The sequence below is a fragment of the Phascolarctos cinereus genome, unplaced genomic scaffold (assembly GCF_003287225.1).
Source record: "Phascolarctos cinereus isolate Bilbo 61053 unplaced genomic scaffold, phaCin_HiC Scaffold_3;HRSCAF=262, whole genome shotgun sequence".
NCBI lineage: Eukaryota > Metazoa > Chordata > Mammalia > Diprotodontia > Phascolarctidae > Phascolarctos > Phascolarctos cinereus.
The window spans coordinates 63,035,632-63,059,660 of NW_027555736.1; the positions used below are offsets into that span (position 1 = coordinate 63,035,632).

At 36.9% G+C, this 24,029-nt stretch overlaps 1 pseudogene; it reads right to left on the reverse strand.

The window, feature by feature from the left end:
* Window positions 1–756: 756 nt before the first annotated feature.
* Window positions 757–24,029, reverse strand: part of LOC110201581 (protein SET-like) — a 38,531-nt pseudogene continuing 15,258 nt past the window's right edge.

The following is a 24,029-nucleotide window of genomic DNA, read 5'->3' on the forward strand; positions in this document are numbered from 1 at the left end:
ATGTCAATTCCAAATAAGATCCTACAGGTTCTGCTGATTCTCCATTGAGTGGCAGGGCTCAAAGTCATCATTAGGGGAGAATTTTATTTTAAAACTGTCATCTTAAACTGCAAAGATGTCTGTTAAACATCACAATTAAACATGCCAAAGGAGAAGAAGCCATGTTGTCAAAATGCCCACTTAACCCAACAAACATCTCAAACCCACCCTTGCTGACCTGCTATAACCACATGCTTTTTTTTTTGTTGTTGTTGTTTTCATTTTTTTAAACAAGAGAAAGTAGACAGATACATGTTGGTAAATGCTAACTGTCCACATTCACATATAGACACAGTGTAATCTCTGAGCCCAATATACAGAGAAAGAAGGAAAAAAGCTAGAATTCTATGCACTACTACACAGGGGCCTAGCACCCTTCAGCTTCCAGCAGTGTGAAGGGAGCAGAAGGTTTCTTTTTTCCCCGAAGAACACAGTGTGTTGATTCCATAAACAGTTTGTTTTGAGATAGGAAGGGATAAAAATATGAACTTGGAACAGAAACTGGTAGAGATTCTTTTCCCACTGTATTCTGCTCAAGGTATTCCCCCCCAAAAAAAATTGTGAACCATGGTGTAAAGAGGAGAGAAAGAGACCTCAAGAGAACAAGGTGAATGCTCACAAGAGAAAAAAAATAAAAATAAAAAGGCTGCAACTTGCTCCCAGGGACTGAAGAAAACTAAAAAGGTAAAAGAAGGTTTGGAATCCATCAGTGTTCTATTAGTCATCTCCTTCATCCTCCTCTCCTCCCTCATCATCATCTTCATCTTCTTCACCTTCATCACCTTCTTCATCAATGTCCTCCAAGTCTTCTTCTTCATTATCATCATCTTCTTCTTCTCCTTCCCCTTCTTCATCATCCATATCAGGAACCAAGTAGTATTGTAATGGATTTGGCCAGATATCATTTTTAATGACCTCTCCTAACTCATCTGCACCTGTGTCAGAATGGTCAGTGAACAAGTGAAAAAGCTTTCTGGTTCTTCATGCTGCCTCTTCCGGCTGGCTTTATTCTGTGTCTGACTTGAACGTTTCATCAAGTCCTTCCCAGATTTCCATTTGATTTCAGTTGATTTTGAAGATGGATCTCCACTTTCATTAAGACGAAACTCTTTGGAGAGAACTTTATTTTCGAAGGGGTTTCATCAAAATAAAAATCTATTCTGTAACCTGATTTAATATCTTCAACCTCTGTCACTTCGACTCTGGTCAAATAATGCAGTGCCTCTTCATCCTCTTCCCCAAGCAGTGCAGATACTTGCGGATGGTTAACAAATGTCGTTAACCAGAAGTTTGGTATTTTGACGATCCATTCTGACCTCTTCTGGAAGAAGGGTTGGCGGAGTTTGTTACATTTCTGTTCTCCTTTCAAAATTTCCTCACTGGCTTGCTCATTCAGTCTATTTCATTCTGCGCTTCATCAATATGTTCAATTGCTTCCTGTTGCTCTTTTTCTGAGGTCTCATTGGCTCCGTCGTGGTTGGAGTTGAGATCCTTTTTACTGACTTCGGCCGCCGGCGCTCTCTCCGGGCTCACCCGCTCCGGGGAGGAGAGAAGGGAGAGGCGGGGCGGGCGGCTGCCTTTCACCTCACACACCACACGGGCGGGCGGCTTCGCTCGGTGCTCGCTGGGGGATCGGGGGGCCTCGGCCGCCTCCTCCTGGGGCTTCCGGCGCTCTCTTCTCGAGGCCTGACGGGGAGGGGAAGGGTGGGGGGGACTCTGAGGCGGGGAAGGGGAGGGGCGGCGGCAGTGCCTTCCTGGGTCTGAGGCTTCTGCTCCTGCTTTCAGAGACGCGTAAACGGCACTCCTTCACTCACACTCTCTCCCTCTCTTCTCAGAGCAGCCTCCTCACTACCACTACCAGCACCACCCTGTAGAAAACAATTCCTCAAAAAATATAATTGGCCAAATGGGAAAAAAAAATTCCACTAAGGAAAACAACTCTATAAAAAGTTGAATTGGCCAAATGGAAAAGGAGGTACAAAAGCTAACTAAAGAAAAGAATTCATTAAAAATGGAATTGGACAATTGGAAGCCAATGGCTCTATAAGACACCAAGAATCAATCAAAAAAATTTTTAAAAAATGAAAAGATAGAATAAAATGTAAAGTAGTCATTGGAAAAATAACTGACCTGGAAAAAAATCCAGGAAAGATAAATTAAGAATTATTGGTCTACCTGAAAGCCAAGATCAAAAAAGACCCTGGACAGCATTTTTCAAGAAATTATCAAGGAAAACTATCCTGCTATCCTAGGACCAGAGGAGAAAATAGTCATTGAAGAGATCTGCCAATCACCTCCTGAAACCCTAACTGAAAAAGCCAAGGAATATCATAGCCAAATTCCAGAAATATCAGGTCAAGGAGAAAATACTGCAAGCAGCCAGAAAGATACAATTTAAATATTCTGGAACCAAAGTCAAGATTTCACAGGACCTTGCAACATCTACATTAAAGGGATTGGAATATGATATTCCAGAAGGCAAAGGAGCTTGGATTACAAACAGCGATCCAGTATCCAGCAAAATAGAACATAATCTTGCGGGGAGGAAATGGCTATTCAATGAAGTAGAGGACTTCCAAATTTTCCTGAAGAAAAATCCAGAACTCAGCAGAAAATTAAATTTTCAAATGCAAGACTCAAGAGAAGAATAAAAAGGTAAATAGGAAAAGAAAAAAAATCATAGGGTTAAACTGTTTACATCCCTATATGGGAAGATGATTTTTCTAACTCTTGAAAATTGCTTCTTTGTTATAGCATTTAGAAGAAGTATACATAGACAGAGGGTGTGGATATGTCAACTTTGATGTGATGATAAAAAATATTGATTAAGGGGTAAAAAACATCATACTGGAAGAAGAGGAAATGAGGAGGTAAAAAAGGGTAAATTACATCAAATGAAATGGTGCAAAGACCTATTACAGCAGAGGGAAAGAATGGAGTGAGGCAAGCAATGTTTGAATCTTACTGTCATTGGATTTGGCTCAAAGAGGGAATATCATACACATTTAATTGGGTATAGAAATCTTTCTTACCCTGTAAAAGTAGGAGGAGAAAGGAGGAAGAAAGACTAGGGGGTTGGTAGAAGGGAGGACAGATTAAGGGAGGCAGTAATCAGAAGAAAAACACAGGTGAGGAAAAAAAGGGAGAAAGGAGAGAGAAAAACATAAACAAGGGGAAATAGGATGGAGAGAAAGACACAGTTTGTAATCATGACTGTGAATGTGAACAGGATGAACTCTCATAAAATGGAATTGGATAGCAGAGTGGATTAAAAACCATAATCCTACAATATATTGTTTAGAAAAAGCACATTTGAAGCAGAGAGATTCATACATAGAAAAAATAAAAGGCTGGAGCTGAATGTGATTTAGCTGAAGTTAAAAAAAAAGAAAAAAAAAAGCACTGTTAGTGATCCTAATCTCAGTCAAAGCAAAAGCAAAAATAGATCTGATTAAAAGAGATAAGGAAGGGAACTATATCCTGCTAAAAGGTACCATAGACAGATGATGAAATATCAATATTAAGATGTATGCACCAAGTGGTATAGCATCTAAATTCTTTAAAAAGAAGTTAAATGAGTTATAGGAAGAAATAATCAGCAAAAATATATTAATGGGAGACCTCAACCTCCCCCTCTCAGAACTAGATAAATCTAACCACAAAATAAACAAGAAGGAAATTAAGGAGGTAAATAGAATTTTAGAAAAGTTAGATATAGTAGACCTCTGGAGAAAATTGAATGTGGATAGAAAGAAATATATGTTTTTTTCCCAGTGTTATATGGCACCTATACAAAAATGTGCTAGGGCATAAAACTTCAAAATCCAATGCAGAAAAGCAGAAATATTAAATGCATCCTTTTCAGATCAAGATTCAATAAAAATTACATGTAATTAAGATCATAGAAAGATAGAGTAGAAATTAATTAGAAACTAATCTACACACGAAGAATGAATGGGTTAAACAGCAAATCATAGAAACAATCAATAACTTCATCCAAGAGAATGAAAATAATTATTCAATATACCAAAACTAAGGGGATGCAGCCAAAGCAGTTCTTAGAAGAAATTTTACATTTCTCAATGCTTACATTAATAAAATTCAGAAAGAGGAGGTAAGGAATTGGGCATGGAACTACAAAAGGTAGAAAAGGAACAAATTAAAAATTCCCAATTAAATACCAAAGTAGAAATTTTGAAAACCAAAAGAGAGATTAATAAAATTGAAAATAAGAATACTATTGAGCTAAGAAATAAAGCTAAGAGTTGGCTTTATGGGAAAAAAAACCCACAATAAAATAATAAACTTTTGGTTAATTTGATTAAAAGAAAAAGAAAACCAAATTACCAGCATCAAAAATGAAAAGAATGAATTACCACCAATGAAGAGGATATTAAAACAACGATTAGGAGCTATTTTGCCCAACTATATGCCAACAAATTGGCAATCTGAGTGAAATGCATGAATATGTACAAAAACATACATTGCCTAGATTAACATAAGAGGGAATAAAATACTTAAATAACCCCATTTCAGAAAAAAAGAAATTGAGCAAGCCATCAATGAACACCCTAAAAAAAAATTTCTAGGGCAAGATAGATTTACAAGTGAATTCTACCGAACATTTAAACAACAATTAATTCCAATACTACATAAACTATTTGGGAAAGCAGGTAAAGAAGGAGTTCTACCAAATTCTTTCTATGACACAAATATGGTGCTGATACCTCAACCATGAAGATCAAAGTCAGAGGAAGAAAATTATAGATGAATTTCTCTAAGAATATTGTTGCAAAAATTTTAAATAAAATATTAGTAAATAGATTATAGCAACATATTACATGGATAATACACTATGACCATATGTGATTTATACCAGGAATGTAGGGCTGATTTAATATTAGTAAAACTTTCAGCATAATTGGCCATATGAGTAATAAAACTAACAGAAATCATGATTATCTCAATAGATGCAGAAAAAGCTTTTGACAAAATGCAATACCCATTTCCACTGAACACACTAGAGAGCATGGGAATAAATGGAGTCTTCCTTAAAATAAGTAGCATATATCTAAAATGATCAGCAAACAGTATATGCAATGGCGATAAGCTAGAAGCATTTCCAAAAAGATCAAGTGCGATACAAGGATGTCCGTTGTCACCATTGTTATTCAACATTGTACTAGAAATTTAAGCTTTAGCAATGAGAATAAAAAAAATAATGGAATAGGTTAGTTACACAAAACACAGTAGTTAATGACTCTTGTAATCTACTATTTGATAAACCCAAAGACTCCAGCTTCTGGGATAAGAACTCACTACTTAACAAAAACTGCTGGACAAACTGGTAAATAGTATGGCAGAAACTAGTCATACACCCATATCTTACACTGTACATCAAGATAAAGTCAAAATGGTCACATGATTTAGACATAAAGATTATTACTGTAAGCAAATTAGGAGAGCAAGGAATAGTTTATCTGTGAGATTTATGAAGTACAGATTTAATGACCAAAGAATAGAGAACATGATATGGAAAAAGGTTAATTTTTATTACATTAAATTGAAAACTTTTGTTTTGTTTTGCTTCATTTTCACAAGCAAAGCCAATGCAACCATGATTATAAGGGAAGCAGAAAGCTGGGAAACATTTTTTTCAACCATTGTTTCCAGTAAAGGACTCCTTTCTAAAATATATAGAGAATTGAGTCAAATTTCTAAGAATACAAGTCATTCCCCGATTAAGAAATGGTCAAAAGATATCAACAGGCAGTTTTCAGATGAAGAAACTAAAGCTACCTATCAACATATGAAAAAAAAATGCTCTAAGTAACTATTGATTATGGAAATGCCAAGCAAAACAACTCTGAGGTACCACATCACACCTATGAGATTTGCTAACATGACAAAACAAGAAAGTGATAAATTTTGGAGAAGATGTGTGAAATTTGGAGCACTAATGCATTGTTGGTGGAGTATTGGACTGGCCCAACCGTTCTGGAGAGCAATTTGGAATCATGCCCAAAGGGCTATAAAAATGTGAATACCTTTTGACCCAGCAATACCACTTCTAGGCAGTATCCCAAAAAATGATCCTAAAAATGGGAAAAGGACTCACATGTTCGAAAATATTTATAGCCACTCTTTTAGTGGTGGCCAATAATTGGAAATTGAGGGGATGCCCATAAATTGGGGAGTGGCTGAATAAGTTGTGATATATGAATGCAGTGGAATACTATTGCTCTACAAGAAATGCTAAGTAGGTGAACTTCAGAAAAACCTGGAAAGATTTACATAAACTGATGCTGAGTGAAGTGAGCAGAACCAGGAGAACATTGTACACAGTAACAGCAAGATTGTGAGATGACCAGCTGTGAAAGATTTAGTTCTCAGCAATGCAAGGATCTAAGACAACTCCAAGAAGACTCACAATAGAACATGTTATCCACATCCAGAGAAAGAACTCTGGAGTCTGAATGCAGCTCAAAGCACACTATTTGTGCTCTCCTCTCTCTCTCTCTCTCTCTCTCTCTCTCTCTCTCTCTCTCTCTCTCTCTCTCTTCTCTCTCTCTCTCTTCTCTCTCTCTTTTTCTTCTTCTCTCTCTCTCTCTCTCCCTCTTATTTTTTTTATTTATTCTTTCTTTCTCATCATTTCTCCCATTGGTTCTAATTCTTCTTTACATGAGTAATGTCAAAATGTTTCACACATACACACACACACACACACACACACACACACACACACATATATATATATATATCACCTGTATCAGATTGCATGCCATCTTAGGGAGAGGGGAAAGGAAGGATGGAGAGAAAATTTAGAACTTAATATCTTATAAAAGTGAATGTTGAAAACTAAAAATAAGTTAATAAATTTAAAGAAAAAAGAGCAAGGTCTATCAACTGATGAGATTCTGTATTTTACCATGCCTCTTTTGCATATTTTGGTATCAAACCCTCTAAAATTAAGATCCTGGGAGAAATGGCCATCTCAGATCATGAGAAGATCTGAGGTCCACTTCATTAGAGATCATGGACCCTTTAATAAAATGCCATTGGCTCAGTGCTCTGCCTCAGCCTCAGACTCTTTTATTGTAGGTTGGACAATTTTAATACTCACATAGTCTTATCTTGTTACATCATATGTTTCTCAAAATATGTCATTGTCTATGACATTAATTTTGTTTTGCATTCTGAAATTTAATTATAACTCACAAAAAAGACCTTTTCCGTGCAATGATAGTGATTGTTTTCTTGTAGTGCCCAGAAATCTGCAGGGAAATGTTTGTACAGGTCTTCAACCTGACGACAATGGATTCTAGTTGAAAGCAAAATATGCCACCTGGAATTTAGCTTCTGAAACCCTCTATTTTTTTCTGCATGTGAAAGTCAGTGAACCTTTTGCAGAGTTTTTAAAACAAGGAATTTTCCATTTTTACAGTATGTTTTAAATGTGACAGTAAGGATATCTGGTTGAAAAATTGCTGAGTGTTCAACAACAGACATATAATCCATTATTTGATGGCTTGTCCTCATATCAATAGCTAACCTTCTGTGTTTCTACTTGCTCTGGACCACCTATAACTCTTGTACACATAACTTTATACAACTGTGATACAGCTTTCCAAATCAGAAAACTAGGAAGGAAAACAAGGCTGAACATCAACAAAAAGAACCAAGGTTGCTTTGGAATAAAGAGAGACACAAATTACTGTATAACACTGAAAGAGGATAAGTGAGCTACCACCTTGGTAATGACATCCCCTTACTCAATTCCTGCAAAAAGCTTCTATGCTTATAGGAAGGGGGAAAATGACAGATTTTAGAGAAGATTACTACTCCATTACTTCATCTTTGGCCCCATGGCTCTCTCAGAGAACAAACCTTCATATTAGTGGGTCTGGTTTAGAGATTTAAAAAAATATATATTTGTTAGCTAAAGTATTAGAATAAAATAAGCATGGTCAGATAGCAATCTGTATTAGAGAAGAGCAAGGTCTCCTGTTACCAGCAGTCAGTGAAGACAATTTTATTCATTGTAGCAGGTAATTCTTGAGAGGCAATGTATTCCCAAGAATGCTTGCCTTCTTCGAGCTACATTCTGTACTGGAAACTGCAACATTTGTATTGCCCAGATTTGTGACCAAAATTGATCTTGCAAACCCAGGAACCTTTTGAAATTGGTGTCAGTGATTATTGGGTAATATAATCTAGTGGAACATGCATATAAGGATCTCTCTTTGAAAACGGGCTTATCTCTGTCTCAAAAGAAGAAATCATCTAGTCCAGTTCCCTTCATTTTACAAAAGAGGAAACTGACACTGAGAAAAGTTTGATGACTTGCATAAGTTCATACAAGTAGTAAGTTAAAGGGTCGTAATTTGAATCCGTCATGTTTGTCTTCTGAATTACTCTCTCCTGTACTATGTCTTCTAAGTTGCTTGGTATCATCTGGCTTATGTTTAGAGAAACATTGTGACTTATCTTCAAATATTTCACTTTCATATGTAAAAGAGATCAGATTTATTTTGTTTAGTCATAGAGGATGGAATTTAAGGCTTCATGGTTAGAAGATAAAGAGAAACAAATTTAGCTTGGTATAAACAAAAACTTCTTAACAATTAAATACTTTAAAAAAAATTATGGTAATGAATCTCCCTCTCCCAACTATGGGAATATTTCTCTAGAAGTTTGATGACTCCAGGTTTATATGCAATGTGAAAGTATGCATAATAAGCAAATTAAACTAGAGATACTAAAGAAGGGATAATTTGACCTCATAAGAATCACTGAGATAGGTGGGGAATATGATTTGTAACTGTAACTCATGTCTGAAGGATATAACCTTATTCAGACGTAATAGGTTAGGGGGCAGCTAGGTGGCACAGTAGATAGAGCAGCAGCCCTGAAGTTAGGATCTTGAGTTCAAATCCGTCCTCAGACACACAACACTTGCCAACTGTGTGACCCTGGGCAAGTCACTTACTCCCATTGCCTAGCCAAAAAAAAGTAATAGGTTAGCTAAAAAAGGGCTTTTAAGACCATATCCTTTGACCCTGATATCCCATTGTTCAGCAGATACTATTAGGTCCCAGACAGAAAGGTTCTGTATAATCACAGAAGCAGTTTTTAGGGTATTATAGATCTGGAAACAAAGTACTTATAGATTTATGAACAGCCCCAGAAATTGTGGTGCCTGAATATAATGGGAGGTCAATGTGGTGCTGAGAGATAATGAATATGAATAATTCTGAAAAGTATTTGGAAAATTTTGTAAAATTGAAAATTGATTTTGATACTATTTTTAAGGCTGAGTCAAGCTGGCATCATTTTTTAATACTCTCCCACCCAGAACAAGTCCAAATTATTTACTTTTGTAACTTTATCCTTCACCTAAATTTCAGAGAAATTTGCCTAAAAACCAAATTGTAGTTTTGTAATTACATTCACTTAGGACTCAATTCTATTGTGAAGTGAATCTCCACCTTGTATTGTCCTCCTCTGTAACCTCACCCACTACTCATTTATCCCCAGTTGAGTTCTTTTATAACCTTTCCTACCACCCACTTAAATCATATTCAAGTTGGTTCAACCAAAGCTATGGTAGAAGACTATCATCTCCTGGGAACCTTTGTCTTGCAATGCACAAGTCTTGACAGTGGTTAAGGAATTTTCAGAAGGGGAGGTCCAAATGATGTAACCTAAATTTTGACTATGTCATCTCAATAGTCACTCAGAAATTAAAAAAAAAAATCTATCAGAAGAAGACATGCCTACTTTGTTCAAAATTTTGCTCAGTTATCTTGTTAAATGTTATAAAAGACCCTGTCAGCCCTCACTCTGGGTCTTTGGCCATTGAGAGAAGCTATTGAACCAATTTATTGTTTACTGCTAGCTTAACTAATAAATTGAACATGCTTGGACTGTTGTATCTCAGTTTACCTTAATTTTCAAACATAACAATTTTATGCATTGATCAACAATGGCATAGAACCAGGGAAACAATATACATAGGACAATAAGGGAAATGGAAATGACCCTAAAATGAATCATGGATGAAGAGAGTAGCATAAGTATAATTGGTTTGGATAAATGCACACCAAACCACTAGACCAAAGAAATTAATATCTTATATAGAAAGAGCATGGAGAAGGGGGCAAGTGGGGTGAGTCAAGCCAGTTCTCTAAGTGTCCAACCTATTTTGGCAATTTCTGCTAAGTCAGCACACATAGAGACCACTGGAGTCTCTATGACATATGTGGAATACCTATGATCAGAGCATGCATATGTACTGGCATAAGTGCTAAGAATATGTTTCATCAGGGCGAATGCCACAAAGAGGAGTAATTCATTATTTTACACCTTCAATGCTGCATTTCTGCCAATGTCTTCCCATAATTTTCATCAAGCTACTCTCTGTCAAACTTAATTCTTATACTGCTCATGTCTATTGCTCTTCCTGGATGCCGCACCTCTGCCCCAAGTGGTCTTCACCTACTCAGCTTTAACCAATGTTATCTTCCATCCACTTGGGATGCCATGGTTAGTACTCTATGCTTCTTCCCTGGAGGGAAAAGGCTATATCATTTAAAATCATTTCTCTCAGTCTCTCACTGGGCCTCAGTTTCAATTGTCAGCTTATGTTGAAGGACATTTGCTACTCAGTCTCCCATCTAATGAGGTGGGAGGTGAAGTGTATTTTATTATTAATAAACTTCTCCCCTACAGTGGAGGGCTATCATTCTTTTCAGTAAGAACTCAACCAGCTTTTTCAGGCAGTAAATATGAAGCTCTTTTCCCTTAGGCAGGCATCTCACAAAAAGTAGAAGACGCCAGGCTAAGGTCATAGAATCATAGATTGAAAGTTGTAAGGGATCTTAAGGCCACCTAGTCCAATTCCTTCATTTTACAAATGAAAAAGACTGAAGCCCAACAAGGTTAAGTGATTTGTACCCAACACATCGGCTCTCTGAACTGCTCTCTCCTATACTATCTCCTCTAAATTCCATGGTTCAATTGTCATCCTGCCTATGTTTAGAAACACATCCCCCGACCAAGTTCTTAAAGTCACCTATTGTGGCAAATATTATAAAGGCAATTTCTTTAGGATATTTTCTACCTCAAACAGACAAGGTACTGAGGGAAAATGAGTCTGCATTGACTCAACCTTCCCTCATTGTACTTCTCTGTTGCATGAACATAAGAAAAGCTGGTCTGATTGCAAAAGACTGAAAAGTTTATAAATCTAATTCACATTATCCCAACAACAAAAAATATTTTCTTTCCTTACAATTTAAGTTTTCTAAATCAGAATGAGTTATCTCAAAAGATAGTGTTTTATGCTATCAATATTCTTCAAGCAAAGGTGAGATTTTTCAGGTATTATTGTAGATAGAATTCTTATGCAAATGCAGGGTCATCTAGATGGGCTCTGATATCCCCTTTCCCAGTCAACTTGGGTTTCTATGAGGATGATTAAATAATTTACAATAAAGGAAAGCTATCTTTACTTCTGAAAAGTAGTTTAGATAACAGATTTCTCTCAGTACTGATAGTGGTTTAGTTTTAGCCAACAATTTAATCCATTTATTTATACATTCTCTGACTTACAATGTGTCATTTACCTTTCATTCTGGGGCTTCCAAGTCACTTTCTAACTCAGTTGATTGTATTGTGGAGGGCAATGAATATTCAAGGTCCTGCAAGGTAAAAGCCAAAAGAGTTTGTATCATCAAAAAAAAAAAGGAAGAAATTTTCTTAGGGCAACTCATTTTCAATGTAGAACACACAAAATTTTCCCTGTGATTTGGCATGTTTTGGTCCCTCAGTAGCTGTAGAGTAGAGTTGACGGAAAAAAAAATTGGATTTGGTAATAGAAGATCTAGATTTGAGTCTTGAGTCTATCTTAAACCTTACATAAAACTTTTCAACTCTCTGCACCTTGATTTCCTCATATTTTAAAAAAAGAACATTGAGCTAGTTGAACTCTAAAGATCTCTTTAATATTTTGACTGTAGGATTTTGTGAAGAAGGCAACTTATGGATAAAGGATTTTAGAAAGAATTTTTAAGCTCAAAAAGTAAATCAAAATTTTAATTGATTGGTTGTATTTAATAATGGACTAATCCTAGACAAGTTGGGCAATTCTCTGGTCCTTAAACAAGCCACAGGAAAAGATGGGTGATCATTTAAATTAAACTGCTCTTTTGCAAGATCATTTTTGTAACATTTTCAGGTTATTTAATGATAGACCCATTGTTGAGGTGTAGAGGTTTAGGGATGCTGGGACACCAAAGTCACAACATGTAGGTCCTGCCTGAATGATTTCCACCCAAGTTTTCTTTCAGCTAAAGACAAGGCTTATAAGAACATCTGTCATATTGGGCAGACTCTTAAGGAGTCTGAATATTAGTGAGCTATTGGCTAGATTTTAAGAATCTGATCAGTGGCTGGATTTTAAAAATCTGAGCATTCGGACAGATTTTAAGAATCTGAGCACCTTAATAGAGACAAGATGGACCTTATATATGGAAAGACTGTGGGAAGGTTGTAGGAGTGGCCAGATGGGAGTGGACAGTAAGCTGGGGTGAACAGAATGCCAGGGACCTGGACCACATGGCCAAAGGGGAATGGAATCTAGGTAGGATTAAGGGTGGGAAGTGTCCAGGGGCAATTAAGAGGTAACAGAACAAAATTGGGAGATTGGGCATAGCCACAATGAAAGGCCAGTTGACAGGATTGTAGCATCAGGTGAATGCCAGAGATTTGGTCAGGTGGGAAAGTCCAGGGTTTTTCCTTTTTGGGGTCCAGATACCAAAGACATGTTCTTTTCCTTTCAGGGGTTCAGATCCCATCCCCATCACTACCACTGGAATCCAACCTTCCCTCATCTTATTCTACTGTTCTACACCATGGTGCCAGTCAATCTCAAATTTTCTCACTGCTAGAATATTGGCCAGTCATATACCTCAGCCCTATAAATAGAGAAGTACTTGGGTTTAATCACTGTCTTCACGGAGCTTGTATTGCCTTTACAACTTCCATACCAATGTTATTGAGATCCCCTAGAATAGAGTTCATTTTGCTCTCATTAGATTATTAGGGAATATCAGGAAATTTCCTTTTCCAAAAGCTAGTGGACCTTGAGCATCATGATGTAAGTAACTGAACTGGCTTATGCTTGTAATGATTTAGAATTACTTAAATCAAAATTCTTGTCACTGTTTTGTGACCTGAGAGTCAGTTGGCATTTTCCCAGTATATCAGGGACAGTTTGTGGCTTCTATAAGATTAGTGTGTTGTTATATAAAATTTCAATCTTTTCTGAGTTCAGGGAAGAGAAAAAGAAACAACACTTTCCTCAAAGAACTCTCTGCACACCACACAAAGTCTCCACCCACCACTATCCCTTACCCCCTTAACTGGGGGTGGGCTTACATTCTAACTGGGAGGTGGGGCTTACATTCCAGGTGCAAAATTGAAAGACAAAGAAATAGGTGGGAAGCCAAGGGCAAAAGGCTCAGGTTGGGGGTGGGGCAGGGCTTATTCTTTCTGTTACCTGCTTAAAAACAGGGTCTGAGGGGGGGAGGATTTTGAAAATAATAATCAAAAATTATTGCCCTTTTGAGGGGGCTTCACTTCTGAGAGTTCATCTCTCACAATTTGATTTGAAAAGAAAGAAGAAAACCAAATTAACAGATTCAAAAATGAAAAGAGTGAATTCACCACCAATGAAGAGGAAATTAAAGCAATAATTTGGACCTATTTTGCCCAAATGTATGCAAATAAATCCAACAATCTAAATTAAATGGATGAATATTTATAAATATATATATATATATATATATATATATATATATATATATATATATATATATATATAAAATTTACCCAGATAAACAGAAGAAGAAATAAAATATTTTGCCCCATTTTCAAAAATGAAATTGAATAAGGCATCAACGATCTCCCTAAGAAGAAATTTCCAGGGCCAGATGGATTTACAAGTGAATTCTATCACTTAGCTCTTCTCAGCAATACAATGACCCAAGACAATTTCAAAAGATTCCTGATGGAAAATTTCATCCATATCCAGAAAAAGCTATGGAGTCTGAAAGCAGAAAGAAGAAAACTATTTTCAGGTTTTTTTTTCTTGTGGTTTTTCTATTTGTTCTTGTTCTTCTTTCACAACATGACAAATGTGGAAACATATTTAACATAATTTTACATGTATAACCTATATCAGATTGCTTGCTGCCTTGGGGTAAGGGTAGACAAGGAAAGGAGGAAGGGAGAAAAATTTGGAACTCAAAATATTAATAAAATGAATGTTGAAATTCAAAATAAATAAATATAAACTAAAAAACCAAAAACTGAAAAGAAATAGATGTAAAAAACAAAAAAAGAATGTTGAAAACTATCGTTACTATGTAAATTGAAAAAAATATATATAATATTGTTTAGTGAAAAAAAAAGAAACAACAACAAGAAATAGAATCATTCAAGTACCCTGCAACTACATTGCACTCAATGTTAATGCAGTAGTTTGTTTTGCAGAGTAGGATTTTAATGAATCCTCTGCCTATGATCACTATTAAAATCAGAATTTCATCAACTAAAGCTTAATTTGAATGATGCAACATTGTATTCATTCATTTATCTTTTTTTAGATCTTCCTCTGTGTATAAATTAAATGTAAAAAAAAGTTATAGTTATACTATTACTTTCAATAAAATTTTAATATATATTTCTACAGTTATATCTTTAACTATCCTTTTTTATCTTGACAAAAAATCATGATATGAGATCACTCACCTAGTAACAGGTTATCCTTAATTGCAGAATAACTGATGGGGAAAAATAAAAAGTCATCAGCCTCTTAATTCCAAGATATAACAGCATGATAAAAATGTCTTAGGGACATTTCTCAGTGGTCAGACATAATTAAATCTGCATTTGCCATAGAGAGATTAAAACTCAGAAATGTTTTCTTCTGTTCATAGCTTTGTGACTTATTTTTCATTTTCTCCTTTCTGAAATGAGTTCAAGAAATGAATTTATTGGGACTACCATGACTATACAACATGTATGGGAAGTATGAGGCCTAAAAAAATCTATAGAAAAGAAGGTAGTAGGCTGACAAATACTCTTTATTTTGTTAAGTGGTTAAGCATTCACAAAATGGTTTCACTGGGACTTGGAGTTTACCATTCCGTAAACACTAAAAATTAAATCATGCTTAAATAAGCATAATTTAGAATTGCCAAAATGATATCATATGTCTTATTTTCAGCTTCCCACATCAATAAAATTTAATGAAGGAGAGAAGGCAAGATAGATGCACTTCAGGCATGTGAGGGGTGATGGTGCAGGTCTGTAATTCCCTGCTATGAGGGATCCTGAGTCTGGTTGATTGCTTGAACTCAGGAATTCTGAGCTGCATTAGGGTTAAAACTGAATGGGAGGGGCAGCTAGGTGGTGCAGTAGATAGAGCACTGGCCCTGAAGTCAGGATGACCTAAGTTCAAATCTGGCTTCAGAACAAACATTGACACTTACTAGCTGTGTGACCCTGGGCAAGTCACTTAACCCCAATTGCCTAAAAAGAAAAAAAAGCTGAATGACTCTTTGCACTAAATTTGGCACCAATATGACAAGTGCTCTGGAGCACATGTGTATGGAAGGGGATTACACTATCCAAGAAGGGAAGAGCCATCCCAGGTAAGAAACAATGATGTGTTAAAGTTTCTCTGTTGAGCAGTAGTGGGGTAAGTTCTTTAAGTGGCTAGTGCATATCCAGTCTGGGCAAATAGAGAGACCTAGTTTCAAGTTAAAAAAATAAAGTCCTCTAGGCATTCAGATTGTTGCTGTTATTTTTCAGCTCTTTTCTGTCCTGTTTGATTCTTTGTGACCTTACTTGGCTTTCATGGCAAAGATACTGGAATGGTTTGCCATTTCCTTCTCCAGTTCATTTTACATATGAGGAAACTAAGGCAAACAGAGTTAAGTGACTTGCTGAAAGTCACACAGCTAATAAGTGTCTGAGGCCAGATTTCAATTCAGGAAGACTCATCTTCCTGAATTCAGACCCAGTGCTCTATCACTGTGCCACCTACCTGCTCTAAGCATTCAGATCACCTTCAGAAAAATGGTAAGTTGATGTGATGCACATAAGTACCACTATCATCACCAAAAACATGTACGTAGTTCATGGTAGAATAATAATGCTTAAAAGATCTCTGAAAATTTAGAATGAGAATACAAATTCTGTGGTATGTTTTTCTTAGGATTTTTTAGTCTCAAAGCTTTATGCTGTCATTTAAAGTCTTTTACCTAAGTGAGACAGACCCTTCCTGAAGTCCTTGTAAGTTATCCTAATCTGGAAAATTGTTTCACTACATCTTTTTGTGTGTTCCATCTCACCAGAATCTATTATTACTTCTGTCATCTGATCCACTTTCAATAAATGTTGTCTGATTTTGACAGGGAATGGAACTTTGAATCAGAAAGCTCTGAGTTTAAATACAGTTTCTGGGACTTATTAGCTATGTAAAACTTGTCATGACGCTTAGCCTTAACTTTTCTGTGTCCTAGAAAACTTCCAAGTAAATACACATTCTCTCTCTATCACACACAGACACAGACACAGACACACACACACACACACACACGATGCATATGTGAATATAAATTACACATAATTATTTTATGCAGACATAGATATTCATGAGTACACATATCACATATGTATTATAGACACATCTTCAAGACTTGCATTGGTAGTGAGCGTTCCTATATTGGTATTTCATAAATTGAGAAAATAATAAAATCCTTTGTATTGTTATCTGGAAAACAATAAATAACATTGCAATTATTTCTAGCACTTATTGCAATGCCTGGTACATAGAAGGCAATTCATAAATGCTTGTTGACTTGACTTGACACTGGAGTCTGACATCATGATGCATGTTGCTAATGGTTTTTTGTTTAGGTTTTTTTTTAATACAATAAGTATAAGAATTTAAGGTTCCAATCTGGTAGCCCAGAAGTGGTAGAAGAATCAATTCTTGAGCAGGACTTACTGGATGTGTGTGTGTGTGTGTTTGAAGATTTATTCTTTTCTCTCCAGCCCCACTCCATCTACCATGTCCTTAGAGCTATTGGACCAAAGGGACACCATGCATACAATTGAAAACAGAGACATACTTTGGAAGACAGACATGTATACAGAGAAATTATCATTTAAAGGATAAAACAGCTTCAAAGAGTGTGATTTCTGTAAGCAGAGAACAATGATGCCTGCGGACTTACTTAATAATGAAATACACCATGGGGGTCCAGTTTAGGAGTCCACCCAGGACAGATGCTGTACATATAGGGAGATGTGTGAGTACTCTGTGAAAAAAGGACTTCCAGGCCTATCAGTACCAGAAGTTGTGGTCTACCCTTTGTCACATGTTCTTTTCTGAGTTTGATCTCTCATTGTCACACATGTGAACCAGGCTCTGAAGTTACAGTCTCTCTTGATCTCTGTAGCATTTAGTGATATTTCCTCCTCCAAACTAATGTTTAAGTTGGCCCTCTAGTAACTTCTTTTTTTGTCACATGGTATCTTCCAGGTGTGTTTCACTAACAAAATACTTTAAAGTTTGAGCCCACACTTCCCATGGATACTTTGTGTATTAGTGGAAGGGTGAGCCCCAGGATTTTGGTGGGAATGCTTGTACCAAGTATATTATTATATACCATATTAATAAAAACCTTTGCTAAAGCTAATTAAGCCTACCAGCATGCTTAATTGGAAGCACATTGGAGGGGGCTCATGAGCAGCATTTGTAGGAAGAAGCAGCCACATATAAGGATACTCCTAAAAACCTGAGTAGTCACACCTCTGGGGACCCAATTTCTTAGCGTGAGTACAAATTGTGGGCATAGTACCAGATGAGTGCTAAAATAAGAAAGGCAGTCACATGACAAACCTGAGGGATCATAGGCTTGAAGTCAAGTAGAAGACAGAAGGCTTCCATTATATTAGATGCACTCCCTGTAGGGACTTTATGCGAGGACAGGGACAGTAGTCTCTCAAAATGGGCAGGTATGGACGATTTGTGATCAGCATTGGAAGGAACATTTTTTTTTAATATAAATTATTTATTTTTAGTTTTCAACATTTAGTTCCACAATATGAATTCCAAATTTTCACCCATCATGCCCCTCCCCCACCCCAAGATGACATGCATTCTGAATACCCCCTCCCCTAGTCTGCCCTCCCTTCTATCTTTCCATTCCCTTCTCTTATCACCTTCCCCTTCTATTTTCCTGTAAGGCAGGATAGATTTCTGTACCTCATTTCCTATATTTCTTATTTCCCAGTTGCATGTGGAAACATTTTTTTTTAAACATGTGTTTTCAAAACTTTGGGTTGCAAATTTTTTTCCTTCCTCCCACCCCATCCACCCTCATTGAAAAGGCAAGCGAGTGAATGCAAGCCATACATGTGCAGTCATGCAAAACACTTCCATAGTAGACATGCTGTGAAAAACTAACTCTCTTTCCCTTAATCCTCTTCTGCCCCCCCATTTCTTCTATTCTTTCTTTTGACCCTGTCCCTCCTCAGAAGTACTTCCTTCTGATTACCCCTTTCCCAATCTGCCCTTCTCTCTATCATCCCCCTGTTCTCTTTTCCCCTTCCTCCCCTATTTTCCTGTACGGTAAGACAGATTTCCACACCCAATTGAGTGTGTATGTTATTCCCTCCTTAAGCCAAATCCTATGAGAATAAGATTCCCTCATTTCCTCTCACCTTCCCCTGTTTCCCCTCCACTGTAAGAACCATTTCTTGTCTGTTTTGTGTGAAATAATGTACCCCATTCTACCTCTCCCTTTCTCCTTCTCCTAGTATTATCCTCTCTCACCCATTAATGTTATAATTTTATTCTCCAGATATCACTCCTTCATCTTCAACTCACCCTGTGCCCTCTATCTATCTATCTATCTATCTATCTATCTATCTATCTATCTATCTATCTATCTATCTACACATACGTATATTTTTTCCCCTTCCACCTAATACTGACAAAGGTCTCATGAGTTATAAATATCACCTTTCCATGCAGGAATGTAAACAGTTCAATCTTAATAAGTCTCTTATGATTTCTCTTTCCTGTTTACCTCTTCATGTTCCACTTGAGTCTTGTATTTGAAAGTCAAATTTTCTATTCAGCTCTGGCCTTTTCATCAAGAATGCTTGAAAGTCCTCTATTTCACTGAATGACAATTTTTTCCCCTGAGGGATTATACTCAGTTTTGCTGGGTAGGTGATTCTTGGTTGTAATCCTGTCTCCTTTGCCCTCCAGAATATTATATTCCATGCCCTCCTGTCCCTTAATGTAGAAGCTGCTAAATCTTGTGTTATCCTGATTGTTTTTCCACCATACTTGAATTGTTTCTTTCTGGCTGCTTGCAATATTTTCTCCTTGAGCTGGTAACTCTGGAATTTGGCTAAAATATTTCCTAGAAGTTTTCCTTTGGGGATCTCTTCCTGGGGGAGATCGGTGGATTCTTTCAATTTCTATTTTGCCCTCTGGTTCTAAACTATCAGGGCAGTTTTCCTTGATAATTTCTTGAAAGATGATGTCTAGGCTCTTTTTTTGATCATGGCTTTCAGATAGTCCAATAATTTTTAAATTCTCTCTCCTGGTTCTATTTTCCAGGTCAGTTGTTTTTCCAATGAGATATTTCACATTGTTTTCTAATTTTTCATTCTTTTGGATTTGTTCTACTGTGTCGTGATTTCTTATAAAGTTGCTATCTTCCAATTGCTCCATTGTAATTTTTAAGGAAGTATTTTCTTCAGTAAGCTTTTGGACTTCTTTTTCCATTTGGACAGTTTTTATCTTTAAGGCATTCTTCTCCTTGTTGGCTTTTTGGACCTCTTTTGACATTTGGGTTAGGATATTTTTTAAGGTGTTATTTTCAGTATTTTTTTGGGTCTCCTTTAGCAGGCTGTTGACTTCTTTTTCATGATTTTCTTGCATCACTTTCATTTCTGTTCCCAATTTTTCCTCTACTTCTCTTGCTTCTCAAAATTCCTTTTGAGCTCTTCCAAGGCCTGAAACGGATTCCTATTTTTCTTGGCGGCTTTGGATGTGGGAGTTCTGACTTTGTTGTCTTCTTCTGGTTGTATGTTTTGATCTTCTTTGTCACCAAAGTAAGATAATATAGTCTCTTTTTGTGAGGTTTGCTCATGATCCCAGCCAACTATTTAAGTTTTAAACACTTTGTTAAGGTAAAAGTCTGCTTCCAATGTGAAGAATGTGCCTTCCCAAGCTTTGGGGGTTTGTATAGCTATTTTCAGAGATACTTCCAGGAACCTGTATCCAAGCAAGGGCAAAGCAAGAGATTCCTGCCTCAGCACCACCAAAGAGATCCCTGCAACCCCCCTCTGATCAGCCACTTGATTCCCCCTCGGTCTGTGGGCTGGAAGCTTAGGACACAGTCACTGCCCCAGTACTCGCGCTCTGTGCTGGTGAACTGGCTCTGACCCAGCTCTTCCCTCACTGAAAAAACTGTCTTTTCCCACTGACCTTTTGAATTGTCTTTGGCATTCATGGATTGAGGAGTCTGGAAGCTGCCACAGCTGCCTGTGATTCAGTCCTCTGAGGCCTGCTCCAGGTTCTCTTTGGCCTGTGCGCCCAGGCTGAACTGAGCTCCTTTCCCTGCCCAGCATGATATTCCTTTCTGATCAACCATCCAGGTTGTCTTGGGCTGGAAATTTGTTTTACTCTTTCTTTTTGTGGGTTCTGCTGCTTTAGAATTTGTTTAGAGCCATTTTTTATGGGTATTTGGAGGGTTTTGGAGGAGAGCTCAAGCAAGTCACTGCTTTCACACTGCCATCTTCGCTCCGCCCTGCATGTTGCTAATGTTGAGAAAGCTAGAACATATTTTGAATTTTCAGCATAGCCCATACATCCAATCCAATCTATTGCTATCTTTTGCTTAAAAATCCACATCTGTTACAGCATTCAAGTGGTTGATGAGGCTTGGATAAACAGTTGTAAGTTTCTTTAACCTGAACCCATTCTTTTAACTGGTCTATTGCTTATTCTGTTCTCAAACATTCTCAAGTCTTTGTTTAAGAATTAACTGTTCACCCATGACTAAAAAATGCCTCCTTGCCATTTAAAAGTGTTTAAATTTGTCCCATCCATTAAGCTAACAGTATTTCTTACTTCTCATGTTCTATCCACATGTTCCAAGCTGAGGTTGAATGGATAGAGAAAATAATCTCATTCAGTCTCATAGCAGAGACACTATAATTTGGCCAGCATTAACAGAGTAAGTCAATGGAATAGACATAAAAGTGGGACATGAGTCTGCTGATTCCCAGTCTCTTTCTAACCCTGCACTTTCCCTTTTTCATTATATCTTTTTGCATAGCCATGATTTCAAATATTTGCTTTAAATTCTAAGTCTTCCTTTATCTTTTTTTTTTTTAATGTTATAAGGCATTGTTGCCACAACCTTGCTAGGTGAGTTTTTAAAGATGTCCCAGACTTTCAATGGAGAAGAAGTGAGTTTAAGACTCTTGCCATGATAACAATCATCATTTTTTTATTCTGTAGAGCTTTGTATGCATACACACACACACACACACACACACACACACACACACACACATGCACACACATATGTATGTTTGCTAATTCTTGCTATATTTAGGGAAGGTAATTTCATCTGTATGAAACTTTTCCTATACAGGGCATTTCATATATCCCCCCACTCCCACTCCACCCACCCACATTAAACTTGAAATATATCTGTGGATGAAACAAGCCTTAAAAGGTAAATAGATTAAATTATGTTGAATGGGAAGTAGATATACTGGCAAATTTCATATTTGAATTCTAGGTGACCTGGGACATCACGAATGCCTAAAAGTTTGGGAGAAGGCATAGAGATAATGGAATGAGGAAGGGTTGAAATTAAAATATTTACTTGAGTGGTAGAGAACACAGGGGAGGAATTTGTAGGAGCTGTAGGGTTGATTGTAATTAGAATATTCCTTCAAGGTATATGAATTATAAATGTAGCAGTGTATTCTCTGGCTTCCTCTTCCAGAACCAGACCAGTTACATCTCCCCTCAGGGTTCCAAGATACCCTGAAGTATTTGTGATGTCTTTTTTCTAGTGCTATTGGTTGGAAACTCCACCAGCTGTGTTTGCCTCATATCTAGGGAATCAAGACTAATACTCCCTGTTCCATTTAGCCACTTAACATCAATTAACTTTTATAAAGGAATATTTACTTCAATGATAAAAGAAGGAGAAATGTATAAACATTTGTTCCAATACCTCTGGGGCATGTTTTCCCCTATACCACCTTGTTCTCAGGGGGAATAATTTCAAAATTTATCTCAGTTCCTACAGAGCACTGGTTTCACCAATTAAAGTACAAGTGTGATATCACTGCTGTGAGATTCCTGGCACTGGGCTGGTTTCCTGAATGTCACTCTCAAAGATCAATTCTTGCTCCATGGGGCACTGATGCAATGCTGGCTTCAAAACAGCCTGAATTTTTATTGCAGGGTCAATGCAATTCAATCTTCCAAACAAGTTCAGAGATTCTACTCCCAGAACCTCAAGTGGAAAAAAAAATAAATTGTAACGCCAAAGACTGCCATCCATTTCTCAACAGGTTAGTTGAGATGGCCTAGAGAGGGAGAAGGTCCTGAGGGTTTCTCCTCTTATAGGAAGGTCTCTCATAAGAAAATGCAAATAGAAATTCACCAAGCTTCCCCAGATACAATTGAAACTAAGAAGAAGTAGATAAGGTCACAGTCCTTTTTGAACAAATCTGAAGACAGAGAACCTCCCATTACCTCATCATTTAGTTAGCAGACAGGAAACAGTTATAGTTTATCTAACCTTGCTCCGCAGCCTCTCCCAAAAGGCATTTACCTTACACATGATTACATTTCTCCCAGAAGCAGATACATAATACCCCTAGAATTTGTATCAGCCTCACATGTTAACAGGGTCTGTGCCAGCACAAGACTCTCATTACAAAAGTGAATATTAGTGTCTCAGTGCAATATACAATAGGAATTCTTTGAGAAAAGGGACTATTTCAGTTTCGTCTTTGCATTTCTGGGACATAGCACAATGTCTAGCATATAGCAAACAATAAATAAGTGCTTGCAGATTGACTAGATGGATAAATCAAATTAAATTAATATTTGAAGGTTCTTCATTTTAGGAATGCTGGACAGAATCATCTGGATTCACTTAAGGGCTTTTTTTTTCTCTTTCTTTTCTTTTATTCTGCCTGCTCCTTTTCTAACCCTGCTCCTTATTGAAGGGCTTTTGTTACTACAGTGCCCCATTGCTTTGACATCCAATCCTATTTGTGAGCTTCACTTGTTTGTTTTTCTTCCTGTAGGGTGAGCTTGAGTGACTCATTGTGAAAATTGCTGACTGTCTTGGCTATGTTAGAATCCCCACAGGAAGCTCCATCATACATTCCTTTCTTTAAACAGCAGGTGGTCTGAAACTCAAAGAAGGAAAAACACAGGAGATAGGCTTTGTCTTTTGAATGCTAATGAGAATGAATATTTGTAAGATATCATAACAACATGGTTTAAAAAAATGTTATTACTCCAACTTGGATAAAGGTAGAAATCTGTTTCCTACTGTGGTTTTATTGAAAAGTAATTCCTTTATTGAATTACCTTATTTAATCAACTTTCAGTCAGTTATATCTGCAAGGGGGGAAAAGGAAAGGTAACTAAACATTTTATGCCTTACCTACTATGTGTCCAAAACTGTGCTAAGTGCTTCATAAATATTATCTCATTTGACGCTCACAGTAACGCCATGAGGCAGGTACTATTATCATTATTGTCATTATAGTGTACAAGGAAACTGAAGCAAATAGAGGCTAAGTGATATGCCTAAGGTCACACAACTAGTAAGTCACTATGCCAGTTACAA